At 40.9% G+C, this 16295-nt stretch overlaps 1 protein-coding gene across 13 annotated transcripts in view; it reads left to right on the forward strand.

Annotated features, from left to right (window-relative positions):
* LOC121950808 (pleckstrin homology domain-containing family A member 5-like) overlaps nucleotides 1–16295 on the forward strand; it is a 112989-nt gene that overhangs the window by 40880 nt on the left and 55814 nt on the right. The window contains exon 1 of one of the 13 annotated variants that reach the window (XM_088080452.1): nucleotides 7220–7594. The exons of the other annotated variants lie outside the window; for them this stretch is intronic. The gene's annotated coding sequence lies outside the window, so the exon portion shown is untranslated. Of the gene's footprint in view, nucleotides 1–7219; nucleotides 7595–16295 lie in introns of those variants that run through there. 13 annotated transcript variants of the gene reach the window in all.

Here is a 16295-nt window from a genome sequence, read left to right on the forward strand (position 1 = left end):
TAACATACTTATCTCATCATTCTGCAAAACTGAAGCCCCACAGATTGATGCTGTGCTTACCCAAAGGTTTTTGTGTTTATCCTGAGCGGTTCAGCTATAAATTATTCATAAACAAATAATTACCTCTGTGTTTGGTTGCCTCAGTGTTGTAAACACAAAGCCGACAGGCCGATGCTGTCAGCTTTATGATCTGACATGTAAAGCATCTATGAATATTTCTTGGACAACTGGAGTTGGGGGCCTCTGTACCCTTTGCTGATACTGAATTTAATGGAAAAAGAAAGTCAAGCCTCTCAGCGAGCAAGCAGTCATGAGTTGGCTGAGTTGTGCTGAAGGGGGCTGGGCTGGCTGAGGGCTCATGCTAGAGCTCATCGCTATTGGTGTTTTGACTTGCAAACTTTGGAATTTGTGACTATCAGTGTTGCCAAAGCTCACAAAGCAGCCTGAGCAGTGAAGCGGGTCTATCTGACCCCTCTGTTCTCCTTTGACCTTCTGTGATGTCACTCAGCAGGGTCATTGTGCTTGAAAACACTGAGGGTTCACTGATTTGCAGGCCTAATGTACCTCCCACTCTTTTACTTCATCTGAGTGACTCTTAACATCTTGGTGTAATCTCAGGACTGCACATTGCCTGTGCCTCCAGTTAGCATGTCTGCTCTTGTACTCTTGTATGAGACAGATCCTAGAAACAGCCCATTGATTTTCAATGTGTCATTAGCACAGTGATTTTTGGCCTGCTTGCATAATTATGGTCAGTGGGGTGTTGTAATTCACAAGAGGATTCAGCTCTCCTAAACTTCCTGGCAGCCTGTGGGGCTGTGAGTTTGACTTCCTCATCGATTGGTCCATTTTGTTAGCCTCTGCAAAGTTAGCCACATTCCTTTTGATCTTTTTTTCTAATTAGTCTTTTCTTGAGTGTGCTCATGTAAACACCCTTTTCTTTCATTAGATTTCTCCCCCAAAAAAAGGCATTGCAAGAGGGTCATGCATAAAACGGTTAAGAGCAGTTACTCATCTGCCTTTAATATCTTTACATTCTGTAAATTGTGAAGGACATTTAAAAATTAACCAAGAGTTATCCAGGCTGACCTTTTCATTCAGTACAGTGATACAAAGTGGTCACAGTTGTTTTGGGCATTTTGAGTGAAATACTTTCAGTTCATTATCAGATGCAAAGTCTTTCATCTCTGTAGTCAAGGCAGACAATAAAACCTGTCTTGTGCTAAGATTTCTCAATTCCCAACAACCTTTTCTCCTTGGCAAAGTTGCAAACGGCTCAAGAGGTTTCTTTCTCCTGCTCTGTTCTTTGGGAATCATGTTAGAGAGCATCAATCATGGCTGGTATCTTCCCTGGAGCATGACATGCCAGTCATAAATTAGCTAGACGTCCTTTGAATGTATTTCTAGATATTAAGTATTTCATTCCAGAATTCACTTAACAAATAAAAAAAATGCTACATTTGCATGCATGTGATTCCACAGCTCAAGCAGAAGTTAATATTCAATGCAGGGTTTTCCACACATCCATTTATTTGTGGCGGCCCACCACAATGTAAGCGTTTACAGCCACATATTGATTTCTATTTTTGGAGCAGGACTGTTAATTAGAAGCAGTAGATTATATATACTGTTCAGTTACACAGAGCACTGCACTCTCTGAGTGCACAGCTTACTTTGGGCACAGATAGAGCAGCAGAGTGCCAGGCGCAGTGAAAGTGACAGTTAACTGGTCATTAATTCATACAGAAAAGGAACTCTCTATTCATGTCTCAAGGATGTTGCAATGTTGCAATTGCAACAAGTAAGGCAAATCACCCCAACTTTACTGCAACTTTGACTTTTTAAAATGGGTGAAATCTCATTTCATTGCAGAGCTGCAGGCAGCCTATTGATTCACTCAGACCCACCTTGACCCTCCCTCTCTCTGTCTATCATGAGACAGCTGCTGCTCCTGTAAGAGTCACAAATAGTGATAAAAACACACACACATAGTGATGGAGTCACACGCACAGTGGCAGGGATAATTGTTAGCATCACATAGCCACCACTACCCAACGTTTATTAATGGGTTTAACGACGAGTCACGCTGATTCGGTTTCAGGAGGAACCATTTAACAGCTCAGTGTCAGATGTTAGCTTGTGCTAACAGGCCAGAGAGAGCAGGACAGCAGCTCACGGAGAAGGTCCATCAGCACTGCTTTGAACAGCAGCAGTAGCAGATCGTGAGCAATCAGCTGTTGATGCCCCCTTCCCATCATAAATAGATTCTAATTCTGTGGGAAACACTGAATGCTCATAATAATAGGCTCAGTATCTGAGACAGCATTGCAGTTACTTTGGTCATGTTCAATTGCTCCTGCATTTTTGTTGCAAAAAAAAAACCCTAAAAATTCTCAATATACAACGTATTTTTTTCAAAATTGGCCCAAAAATCAGGCATTTCAGGTAGCAACAATCACAAAGACAACCTACGAAAACCGAAATGTTTGCTGTCATTCACCTCTGCAGCAGCTGCTCCTCTAATCCATCACTCCAATCAAAATCTGATCATCTGATCAATTTTCTACCCTTTATCTTAAACCCAACAAACTGCTGCAGAAGAAAACAAAATATCATGAGGAGTTCCACCTGCGCTGTGTTCGTGACCACGCACAAAACTCCATCTACAACCACACATAGGTTCTAATTCTGTGGGACACACTGCGTTGTATATTTGACCTCTGCAAAGGCTTCTGCTTAGAGAAATAAAGTCATTTCCAGGTCATTGATGTCACTGGGGTGACTAGATCTTAGTCTTGTGTCTATTGATAATGACCGCTCAGGCACCCAGGAGTCTGTTGTTGTTTTTCAGCTCCATTTGACACACTCAGCTAATTATTGGAGCAGAAGACACCCCCTTTCCCTATACACTCACACACCAATGCATCAAGAGGGTGGCCATTTCAGCCCATCTTCTCACTGGCTCCCTGAAGACTAGCTGTAACGGAAGTGTTTATGCATGCAGTATTCGCTCACTATTGCTCAGTTGGAACAGAGGCCCCTGCAGAGGGCTGGCAAACGCTCTGATTCTGGCTGTCTTCTTCACCATCAACCTCAGGCTACTGTTGCCTGCAGCCTCTGTACCTGCGACTGTTTAGAACACTGGCATTTAATAAACCTGCATCTCAGTGACAAAGGAGAGAGCGTGGGAGTGTAGGTGGAAGAGGAGAAGAGCCGGAGACGAGAGCGAGTGGGCAGGTAGGAGAGGATCCTCTGAGAGTGGATAAACATGTGAACACTTAGCGATTCCCTCTCCCTTCCTGTCTCTCTGTGACTCTGTGTGGGCAGTTAATGAGTCTGAAAGCTTCTCCTCGGCATCTGTCAGCTGAGAACCGGATGAAGCCTCTGGTGCAAACTGTAGCTGAAAAGAAATGCTCTATTGCTCATTGATAATTGGTACAATGCACAGTACAGGAGAAAGCTTTTTTTTTTTTTAAATGTCGTTTTACTTCTCAGCTGCATCCATCGACTACACTGTGGGTTTGGTTATCTGTACTGTACTGCACTGGACACTTTTTCAGACTCACAAGAATATTGTGCAATTTGAGACATGAAACAATACTATAGCAGTACATTAATGAGCACAGCATACATACCTCAGCTATTCACACTTTGGAATGATGAAATTTTGTGCATTAAATAGTTTATTTTCTACCCTTTTGTTGTATACAAGGGGCCAGAACACAAAATGACTCTTAACTATAAAGTCAAAACAAACCGCAGTCTAAAAACATAGCATAAAGATGACTCATCTCCAACCTAAACAAAGACTGAACATTAAAAGCGGTTCAAAGGTAGCACTGTATGTTGCAGCAGGGCTATTGTTTTGGATGGTATTGTTGCTGCTGCTATTGTTCCAGTCTCTGTATCTACCTTCACACACGGTGCATCGTTACTTTACACGGCCTTCAGCTTTGACGTCCAGACAGGACTCCTCTGTGATAACATCAACACATCTGAGGCTGCCCACCATGTTATCCCCACTCTGTCATAAAACTTATGGTGTGTGGTCATAAAATGGAGTGTAGTTAAGTTTTGGGTTGAGATGAAACAGAGTTTGTTTGACCTTGGTTTGGTCATACACCCCTCCTTAAACAAATTCTTGGAACAGTAGTTCCCACTCCCACTGAATGCCTGATGAGCTGGTGTAAGGACTATATTTTTTCCGCTATTAAGCCTAAGCTTTGCATGATTCCTAATTTATAAAAAGGAAGTTACAACAAATAGCCTACAGTTGTAATCAGAACAAATGTTGCTGGGTTGATTGTGACTGATTTCTCAAGAACTTTTGGTCTCTCCACAAGATGTTTTTAGCCATGAGGCACAAAAATGTAAAACACCTTGAGCAATTTAAGTTAACACATCTGTCATTTCGAACCCAGCTTTAAGACATATGCTTGGGGAAATGCAGGGAGGCTTGGTGGCTGTGATGGTGACATTTACTTTTTAATCACCCAGCAGACGCCCTCAGACTGAATGAGTGAGCAGTGAGGAGCATTGTCAAGAATACTCTGATAAAACCCTCAGTGTTGCAAGGATTAAACCTGTGAAACGGATGTGCTTTGCAACCACCCTGTCCTGTTTTTTATAATAATGTCAAGGGCTTGACAGTGGAAAGAACCTTCTTTACAACACTAGACTGTTGTTAGATGTGGACGCTGACAGCAATTATTGATTCAGTTATCCTGGAATAAAAAAAACATGATCTCCTGTGGCAACACACAGCTCATACACAGATGGCTAAACAGCTTGCCTCGACTTTCCCCTCTGACACCTTTTTTTGTGGGTGTTGGAGCACAAGCTCCTTATTCGCCACAGATTCATCTTTCATGGATCGGGTCACTAAATATCATATCACATATCCTCTAGATACTCATTCCCCTCTCTGCCTGCTTTCTCTTGGGGTATGGATCCATAGTGTGCCCCAGGTGGTGGCCATGTCCCCTGGCTCCAAGCCCCAGCATGGGAGGCCCTCCCTGGAGGACCAAGGATAGCTGAAGGAGTGAATGTTTTAGTGTACACCCCTTCACCCGCTTTATAATGGAGGCATGATGCATTATTTATGAAAAAGCGCTGGTCAAGGTAGTTCACATATTACTGATGGTGTTAATATTTTCAATGCCTCTTTGCTGATTTAAACCCATAAAAATTCATGAGGTGTTTGTATTTCATTTGTTAAAACTATGATTGATTCTGAAAGCCACAATATATTCTTAAAGGAGCACTGTTTAAAGTTTAGGTGGATTTAGTGGCATCTAGCAGTGATGATTGCAGATTGCAACCAGCTGACACTTCTCGCAGTTTGATTTCCTTCAGGGTTTATTGTTCACGGGGTTTTAATGTGAGCTGAATTATTCAGAGAGGTCTTCTTCTCTCCAAAACAAACAGATCAGTTGATAATAACTGATAAAAACACTAAATGTAGAAATTTCGTGTTACAAATCAGTGTTTCTCCGATGCTGTTCGGCATGTCGGAGAGGGGCCGCTAGCGCAGCACCTGCTAATGTGTGTATGCTTGTTTTCACTTTTCACTTCAACTTAAGATCCAGATGTTCAGGAGATATTTAGAAGGAGCCAAATTATCAGCAGAGGTCTCTTCCTCTCCAAAATAAACGGACATGGTGATTTAAGCCATTAGAAACACTAAATAAAGCAGTTTCATATTAAAAATCAGGGTTTTTCTGATGCTTTCGTCACAGAAATGCTGCTAATTAAAGCGGTCAATGTGAAAATGCAAATGGCTCTTTTAAGGGAGCGGGTCCATGTAGATATAAACGACTCATTCCAACAAAAACACAACAGTTCTAATATTCAGGTGATTATACGCAAAGGCAACATACTTATTGTATTATATTTTATTTCTTCCAATATTTTCCCCCAAAATCCCACACACTGGACTGTTAAGAAATGTTAAAGTATCACTTAAAAGAGAGAACGGGAAGAGAAAAGCAGCCACTAAGAGCGTATTGACTGTCTCTGGGTGTCTTCCTGCACCATTGACTACACCCAGCAGGCTGATGAGTGGAGGAGCTGTTTGGCTTCTAGGTTGGGGCCGAGGTCATTGTCCGGGCTTTCATGTCTTCAATGGCTGCAGGCTCCCTGCTGAACCTACTTGATATTCAGTTCTTTCTCTCACTTCATCCTATTCAAACTAACAAGCTTCAGCCATATAGCAAAGCTCCAGCAACGTGAGTGGGCACAAATGGAAACCAAGCTGAATGTACAGTAAGTCCTCGAACTGTGGTCACAATGTTTTGCAACAAATTCAGCTCTATCAGGATGATTCAAAATACTTTCATGATGAGTCTTTTAGAAACCCAGCGCAGCCTAAGTTCATTTTTCAACACACCCCCTTTGTCAGGACTTGCTCAAGAATGAGTAAAGAGGGAGGTGTGGCTACCCACATGTAGATGCCAAAAATAACAGCTCAGAGAGGAAATCAGCTTAAATTCATATATGTATTATATCATTGACCTGCCTGGATACAGCCCCAAATAAACAATGAAACAACTTTAAATTTGGGATATGGTGTCACCTCAGTTTTTCCATGCGGTTTTGTTATAAAGCCTTTAGCTGGAGTGTCACATATTTTTCCATACATTTCTTTTCCACATGTGGAGGAGGTTAGAAGTTTGTAAATTGCCTGTTAACCCTTTGAAACCAGGGCAAATTGGCTTGATGTCTTAAAAAAACATGTAAAGAGGGCAATGATCAAATTAGTAAAAAAAAAAATAAAAATAAAATATATATTTATATATATATATATTTATATATAATAAATACAATAAATTAATTAAATAATAATTAATTTTTAAAAAATAAAATAAAGGAGCCAATCTGCAAAAAAATGCTTAAGAATTAGAATAATTCCGTAACATAATTTTAAATATATAATTATGATATGCTATTAAAACAGGTTTTCCCTGGCCGTTTTCCCTATTAAAAAAAATCAAAATCTACTAATTTCTTGCAATTTGTCGAATATTTTATTGGTCATTGCATTTTTCCCCCATGTATTTGAAATAAATCAAACTGCTTAGGCTTTAAAGGTTTAAATAGTTCTGAAAGGCATGTGAAAGCAGCACAAGAAAAGTGATATCGCTCCAGGTTTCAAAGGGTTAAGAAAAACTCCTGCGTGGCTATTGAAGAGGAAAGTAGTTTTTTTTATGTCACCACGACACCATCACCACACTGTAGACGCTCCCGGTCTGTGTGCGTGTGTCCGTCTCTCTGTTCGCTCGGTTTGTTAAGTGTGCTGGGAGGGAATAACAAAAGCGCCTCTGGACACCTTGCATTCTTTACATCCGGACCGTGACATCATCGCCTCTCGGGTTTCAGTGGCTCTACTACAGACGCACGCGGCGCAGCAGTCAGCGCGAGTGCTTCTGCCCCGCGAGCACAGCAGCAGCAGCAGCAGCAGCGGACTGAGCGCACTTCACAACACAAAGTAACAAGAAAGTCTCGCGTCGTTACGTCTGAGGTTCACATTTGGATAAAACGGTGACTTGTTTTTCTTCACGCGCGACTGCCTGGACATTCATGGAAGCTTTTCATTGTAAGTAAAAAAACAAAACAAAACAAAAACTGCAGTGCTGTCGACGTGTGCGACATACATTACATACATTGAGCCGGATTCGCTGTTAACGCGATAATGATAGATGTGTTTGGGGTGTTTTATTGTGCTGACGGTGACGGTTGATGCTATCAAAAGGATATTAGGATGGATGCAGCTCTGTGATTGTCTTGTGTGTTGCAGTAATAATCAGCTCCTGCCAGGCTCCCAGTCAGCGTTTTGTTCCTCACATGGCTCTATGTGCAAACAGACCCTTTTGCACTGGACACCACCAAGCATTAATGCCGTATTCTGTTAGGCTTTTGTCAAAGCACCTCTGTGTTGTCAAGTTAGGAGATTCCCTATAGTTGGAGTTCACTTAGTAGCATAAAAACGTGGACATTATAGGTGATATATTATGTAATTAATTTATTTTATTTGTTAAATAATCATTGCTCTACATCATTGTAAAAAAAAAAAAATATGCATGTCGGCAAAACAGCACCTCTTTCCCTACTTTACTTTGGACCTGCAATGCCAAAAGGAAATTGCAAGTCCTGTATTAAATTTTTGTCTTTCATAGCTTTCAAAACTCATATTCTGTTGGTCAGTTAAAGCCGAGCCCCAGGAGCTTGGAGTGACTGTTCACAATAGTGAAAGCATACCCCTGGAGGGAAAATACCTCTGACATTCTCTTTTTTTCCCCTGAATTTCATTGCAGTCTGATGTTGATGCAAATTTATCCTTGATCAGAAAAGAGAGCATGTCCCGCAGATTTTAATACACTGTTTTGCACTTAAAGCAAACAGTATTTTCATTTCCATTTCTCTGAAGTGTTGGCCAACACTTGCTATAAGAGGTCCTGACTGTAATGGACTGTATTCCATTACTTAGCATCAAATGATATTTTCTATTCGTGTCAGCGGTGAACTGCACTGTTGTTCTGGATGATCTTTAAAAGGTTTCATCTGTTAATCACAGTCAGTTAAGCCATAATCATAGCATTGCCCACTGTCTCTCCCGCAGTGACCCAGACTATGCTTAGCAATGTGCATTTTGATGTATTTGCTTTTTTGATCTTGTGGCGCCAGAAACAGACAGGAAGCAGTTGAACCTGTTTCTCATGATCCAGTAGGATGTGTTTTAACGGTGTCTTATTTTGTTGAACTTTGAAAGCCTCAGACCATGCAGAAACATCATCCTTAAAGCAAGCCGCTACATTTGTGTCTGCATATGAAAAAATGGGAAATCTGAAAACCATTTTAGTCCGTCATGTTTCAATTTCTGTCTGGGCTTGTTGTCAAGAACCAGTCCTCATGGTCTGATCATTTGACTACTAAGTGCATCCACTTAGTGCACACAGCACAGTTGTTTAAACTGTCTAATTGAAACCCTTATATTTATTGAACGTCCCACACATAGCACAGTGGGGTTTACCATGTGTGTAGTGTTGCTATCACTCTACAAAGATTAGGATGACACAGAAAGAATGGCTATGTTGTCCTTATAACTTATTCACTTTCCCCATGAGCTCATTCAGTGAATATTTCTCTGTATGTTTAGTGTTTCCTGCAGATTTGGGAACCCTGATGTTTCAGCAGTGTTTCCTACAGACAGAATTTATTTGTGGTGTTCAGCAGGGCGCTCCTTCATCAAACACTTCAGTTGACTTCAAAAATCATTGCAGTTGCAAACCAACATCTTTTTTTAAAGAAGTAATTGTCCCAATGTGTGATTACACATCAAATGATTACACCTCTCCTGCAGACCTTTTAGACAGTGTAGTAGGTGGATATGCTGTAAAGTGTAAGAAGTATTCAGTAATATTAGATGGAGCAAATTTTATTAGATGGGCTATCAAAACAAACTGTATAATGTAGGCACTGATATCATTAAAGAGCATGTCAGCAGTAATGGAGACGTACAGATGCTCTGTTATTGGCCACTGGTCCAGCCCTAGCACTCACCGAGCAACAGACATCAAGGGGAGAGGAGGGCGGAGCCGCAATTGATCTCAGGCTTTAAGTCATGGGTGATAAATCAGCAAGATGGTAAAAACTGCAGAGAGATGTCCACTCCCATATTCAGCCAATTTGCTGTTTGTATTTTTCCTGAAATATGGAGAAAGTGAATGTAAGAAGAAGTTGCCCTCCAATATGTGTTTGGTTTCTCAGTGGATTGCTAAATTATTAATTTGAATTTTACGTGTTTATGGATGTTGTGAAAAACTTTATGCAGGGGCACGACATTAGCATACATGGGTATAGCATTTTTTTAATAGAATTTGTTTTGAATTTTTAATGCTTGCCAGTTACTTTGCCTCTTTAGTGGAAAGGGGAATGAAGATCTGAAAGCAATTGTTACTTCCCACTTTGTCTTTAATGTCTGAAACCTTTTTACACATTTAAAAAAAATTTAAGTCAACAGCACACAAGCCTGCGATTTCCCAGCTTCTCACCCATCTATTTCTTTAAGGAGATGACCTTGATAGGAAGAGTCTGATTACTATTTTGGGTGCTTCTGCTCTTTGTTTCTGCAGCGGACCTACATAGCTACACAGCAAAGATGTGATTGTCTGTCACATTAAAACACAAAGATCTTTTTTTTTTTCTTTTTTTTTTTTTGCTTCAGTACTTTTGACAGACGGCAGCCTTTGGGTTTCCTCTAATATCTGCCATGAAAGCCGCGTTGAATGCTAGCCCGCTGTTGTCTTTAATGAAACCTGAAATTGAACGTTGAATGGTTAACAAGGGGAGTTTTACAGACACCGAAAGTGAAGATAGAAACTTAAGATGTGTAATTGATGTAATGTTTGGAATTTCTGTTTCATAAATAGACGCTTTAGGGAACCAATCCTTGTGTCTGATGAGAAACAGTTGTGTCATGTTGGTCTGTAGTCAGAGGGTCAAGGTAAAGCTTAATTTTACACAACTACAACTTGCGATTTAACTCCCCCAATCTCCTCCATAAATGCAAAATTTTACTTCTTTCAATCAGTGTGGGTTTTTTTTTCCTTGAGAAGGCAGCTTGTTTCCATGGCTCTGAAATATTCTTGAGTCGGCTGCTCAGCTGTGTCACCTTGACACACTTTGCACACAGTCACAGCTGCTTTGAGGGGGCTGCTAATTGAATTGTTTGTGGGAGAAAAATCTGATTTGTAGCCCGAATGAGCAGCTGTTTTCTGTGGTTAAGTAAAGAGGTCTAAGGTGAAACTCAAGGCTTAATAGGCACACACAGCTGACGCTGCTGGCTGTGTTCTCCGTAACGATTGTGGTGTGATGCAAGTTCTCCACAACATTGCCTCAAATATATGTACCCAAATTAGTTAAGGACACTACAGAAGTCCAGGTATTGCCGTTTTGTGACAGCACATTGCTTCATGCTGCAGCACTGCATTTCATGTGGCCTCTCGGGGACTGCAAAGCCCCTGTTTTGTCTTTTTTGTCTTTTCTCTTGCTGCCCCCCCACATGCCCACTCACAAACTGCCTATTCTGCTTATTCAGCTCAGCTTTTGTGAGGCGGGCTATTCATACCCCCAGTCAATGTCCATGTGGTATTAAGAAGTTCCAATGCAGCCAACTCTTTTTTTTCATGCTAGTTAAGAATACTCACCTGATAATGTGAAGCTTTATTCATTCAGTAGTCACTAGCCTTGCCCAACGCTGTGTCCAAGTTCCTTCCTGTGTAATAGGATTAGATTTATGGGCATTAACAAGAGAATTAATTATCGCTGAAAGGCTCTGTTTGGTGATTTGGAGTTGGATTTGTTTAAGGGACCAAGAAGTTTTCCTGCTGAACTCTTGTCGACTTTTCCTGCGATTTACTGGCATTTAAGAAGTAACCTCAAACTGTGTGTGATCTTGACACTGATGGATCAAGCAAAGAGTTCCTCTTAAATGTCATCTAAAAGTCACATGTGTAAATGCAGAGAGCCATGCAGAGTAAAATGTGCTAACATGGATACGGGCTGAAGGAGCCAGAGCTGAAATATGTGCCATGCACTCTGGTTTAAATGAGCTGGTATGATTTCACTTGCTCAGCACTGCGAGGATCAGGGTGTGATCATGTTGGGCAATGTGTGCTGAAATCTTCTCACTTCAGCTACTGTGAGGGCTGTGATCAAAGCATCTGCTGCATTGAGTATCTGTCATTAGATCATATCCTTAGGAAATGAGGCTGGATTGCTTGATTGCTCTGACTTACACTGTTCACTTCTATAGGATGCCCAGTCACTCACTAAATGTCTTCAAGCAGCTTGAAGGGCATTCAGTGAAAAATAATTAGGACAAATTTGCTGTGGTAAGGCAGTATTTATTCATTGGAGTTGTGAGGACATCCATGGAGGCATGCCCGTCTTTGCTTGAGGTTTCCCCGAAGCAGAACTTAAACTTTGTAGCAGCATGACTTGTCATGCAGATAAGAGGATCCTGTAACCTAAAACATGCTGGGACTGTGAAATGTTTTTATCTACAGCAGCAACAAATGAAAGCCTTTACACACCGGGGTTTGACAAATAAATGACACAAACATGAGAAATACTCACCTGCGAATATTTCACATCATATCTATTGATACCAACAGCGATGTGAATTTGTGACAGTTGCAACACTTGTTTAATGAAAGATTTTGATATGGATAGATTTGCCAGTGCTGTATCTACAGCCCCTTTTACACTGCCCTTCCAAGGTGGGAATATCGCGCTGTTATGCCACCTCGCAGTTCTGTATATAAGGTACAATGCGGAATGGGGGGACAGAGTTGTCTCGCCTTTGAGCTATCATGACTGGTAGTAGCAGTGCCGAAACAGTCTCTGTATCAACAGGACCATGGCAGGGTGGGCGTGACTTCTGATGACATGTTATATTTGTGACATACCAGGGTAGACTTAAAAAGCAGCTAATAGCATTTAGCAGCTAGTGAGGTTAGGGAGCTCTATCCTCCAAGCAGAGGAAGAGATCAGCCACCATATAACAGAGTAAATGATTGTTATTGCCATGTTATGCCATTGTTTATGTCACTAGAAGCCTTTTGCTTCTGCGATGTTGTCGTTTGTTTGTTTGCAAAACTGCAAGAGAGGCATAAAGTAGAGGCTCTGTAGCAGCCCTGTAGCACAATCTCTGTGTAAAAAGGGCTAAAGTCTGATCCCCCATCACAAAGTGTTTTCACGCTGCTATGGGTGGTTAGCGTTAGAGATAAGGTTTGGTTCAGGTTGAGGTAGACAGAAATACACCATCTGAGAAACAGTCTTTCATAAAGTCAGTGATGTGAATTTGCAACGTCTACAGGGATTCTCTTGACCCAGGCAGTGTCTGACAATTTGTCTGAGGTAAGTTGTTGTATAGCCTAAGATACTGTAAGCTATGCTATTGAGTTTTTTTTTTAGCGAAATGCTGAGTGAAATTGAGTTAATTCTCATAAACAGTTACACAGTGTTTATGTCTAGTTCTATTAGGAAAGGTAAGAATGGATCTGGGATCAGTTGCCTTTATCAAGCTTGAAAGGAGTAATCAAGTATGCCATCTTGGTTAAGACAATCAAGCTGCCGTTTATACGGGTATGCACAGAGTGAGTGGTTGATGCCTTTATTTGTGGTGCGTTAATTCAGAAAATCGACCTCATTAAAAAAGCGTTGCTTTTTTGCGGCGTTCTCATGACAAAAAAAGAAAGTTAGAAACAGTATGTTATGCAAAGTGTGCAAAGTAATTGCAGACCTTCAGAGTTAAGAAAATTACCCCAAATTAAGTCAGTTTCCTCAACACTGCACAAAATACACAGTGGTCAAATAGTTATAAATGGATGTAATTTAGACTCTCAAATCAACAGACATGAATTGAAATCTTCCTCCTTTTATTCCCCATTCAAAACAGTGTAGCGCCTCTTCCATTTGCATGTTTCCTATCAGAGTGTTGAAGTTGGAGATTTTTTTTAAAAAAGCTTTTATTCATTAACTCCCCCGTATCCAAATTAGCTCCAGCAGTTCAGATTCTTTATGATGACTGAAATTGGTTCTAGTTTTTAACACAACACAGTGTGAGGGAATCCCCTCCGGTTTACACTGTCACTCCACACTGAAAAAATTGACCAAATAACCACACATACTTTTTTTTCCCCTTCTATCCTCTATTTGGCCTCTAAAAAGTTAGGCTGTAATTATGTTTTGTTACCCCCACAGTCACTCTTTAGGGGTTGTCCGATGACATGACTCAATGGCATTTTCTCCCCCTCATCTAGTTTTACTCCTCTGTACTTTTAAATATGGAAAGATGTTGAGGGAGAGGTGGCTCTTTCACCATAATTTATCAACTTTGTCTTTGTGTCTAATGAACATCAGACTGCTGAATGAACATCAGAGACCATTTCTCTGTGAAAGTGGTCCAACATAGCACTAAATTGCTGTTTTTGGCTTCAGAGATGACACGAATAATGTAGAATGCTAAACCAAACGTTTGGCCCCACCCCACTTCTTTAGAAATGTATAAAACAAAGATATAAATTCCAGGTTTAAAAGAATTACATAATGGATCTACCAGTGAGCCCGTCCCAAACTCTGGTGTTAAAACCTAAGGATAACTTGTCAAAACTCACAAAGACCTTTCCCCTTCTCCCTAATGTAAAGCTCTTTTTTGGAGCCTCTGCTGTTTGTGGTTAAGCTGTAGTGGAAGGGGAGTGAGGGATCAAAAGACCCACCTAGAACAATAAAAGCTAAGCCTGTGGAGTGTTGACCCCCAGCCCTTAAGCTCTTCATTACTGAGGCTCACTGCTAATTATTGTGGACAGGACAGTCCTGACTTGTCAAGCCCTCCTCACTACAGGGTGGTCAGCTCTTACTGCAATCTTCCTCACTTCTGTAAATCTGAGGTCAAGAGCCAAGGAACCTCCCGGCACCCTTCAGCCCAACCCACCCAATAAACCAACATCTCCCTCTGGAAAACAAGAAATCTTAAACGAAGAGAATGCAATGTTTTTGCCCTCTATTTCAGTAAAAATGCTACCATATGCTCCCTTTACGGTACAGCCCCGGATTTTATGCTGACTTAATCTTGACCACAGACCACATCCTCCTGAGCATGTGTGACCATTACAAATGGTGTTGTAAACTAAGAATGGCTGGCAGAGGTATTTTGAAAAACATATTCACTTAAAAAAAGAGATTTGATTTCAAGCTGGTAGCTGTGCAGCATCAGTTGAGTTAGATGTAACAATGCCTGCTGTAATCAACTTTGATTACATTATCATCCAGTGACGTTTCAGAGGGCCCTTATGTTGTGTGAGACAAGGCAACCAACCCACATATCCTGTCAATAGTTGTTCTGCAGTATAATCCCGTCATATTTGCAATCAGCTGTTGATGCCATGTGGAGGCAGTGAAAGAGATTTTTGAATAATATCTATATCTGCAATGTGGGATGCCTTCATCCTTTTTCTCAGCATCGTTAAGCCTGTCACATGCTAAATGTCACTACTGTGTAATTTGAATTGGATAACAAAATATCTTGAAGAGTAGTTCAAAAGAGGACAGCCATGGTCTACTTCTGTAGGCTGTCCAAAAGGAGATTTTTCTAACCGTACAGGAAAACATGTATTGCTGTTACTCATCCTGTCTATTTTGGCCTCCACACAACCACAGCCATTATGTTGCTTCATAGCCCCCATGTTTTCCACTGAGGTTTAAGAACTCCCTGTCAGATCATACCACATGGATCATGTTTAGGACCTTCTCAAATACCTTCCGCCCATATAGGTATACAGACTCTTTGATGTCACACAACCCTCTCTTAAAAACACTGACCCTTGCACATGTGTCAGTCAACGCATCTGCATAAACTTTCCTAACGTCAGGAGTGCCATTTAATTTTATAGATACGACCTTAAAAACCTTGCTCAACTTTTGAAGGTGACATTTTAAAGAATAGCTCTGAAGATCTTTATTTAGCCAATATGATTTACATCTTCTGTATTTCAGGTTCATCAGCTTGTTGCTTGCAGATATATAAAAGTTCGGTTGACTGAAGCCAAAAAATGAACTTTACTTAAAATTACTTTTAGCTGACATTTGATTGATTTTTATTGGGGAAATTACCCTGACACTTTGTCGGCCCTCTACACAGGTCAGTGGGCGGGGTGAGCTTTGGTACTCGAAAGCTGGTCGGCTTTCAGGATCAGGATTCATGAGGCAGAGTCATTAAACAAATATCAAGTAGTACAGTGCTCCACAAAGTACATTTCCAAATTATCGTGATACCACATCAGCTGGAATATCTTGTTTGACTCAGAATCCCATCAAAAACAGGTGTTGCTAATGAGGGTTGTCTTTTAACCGTGGTGTTTTGGGCCAGTGCCAAGTTCCAGTATCAAGTTCCTTTGGCTAATATTTTAGCAAACACCTGCTAGTAACAGAGAGAGAAACTGAGCAACATGAGCATGAGTCCTCTTTTAGTATAAGCACGGCCTCTTTAAAACGGGAATGTTTGCCGTTATTCAGCCTCACCATGTTGTATAAAAGGTATAAACATGAAATGGGGGTGCAAAAATTGTCTTGCAGTCAAGTTGAAGCAGAGGTGGAGCCAATTTTACATCTGTGTAAAAAATGTGAGCCTATAGGAGTAAGAGTTTTGATTACATATTATGTGTGCAACCCACTGCCAAGACATTTAAAAAGCAGCTAGCAGCAGCAGTTAGCAGCTAACTCAAAGAAGAGGAGCA

Source organism: Plectropomus leopardus, chromosome 7 (assembly GCF_026936395.1).
Source record: "Plectropomus leopardus strain MGB_pleo_1.0 chromosome 7, ASM2693639v1, whole genome shotgun sequence".
Taxonomy (NCBI): Eukaryota; Metazoa; Chordata; class Actinopteri; order Perciformes; family Serranidae; genus Plectropomus; species Plectropomus leopardus.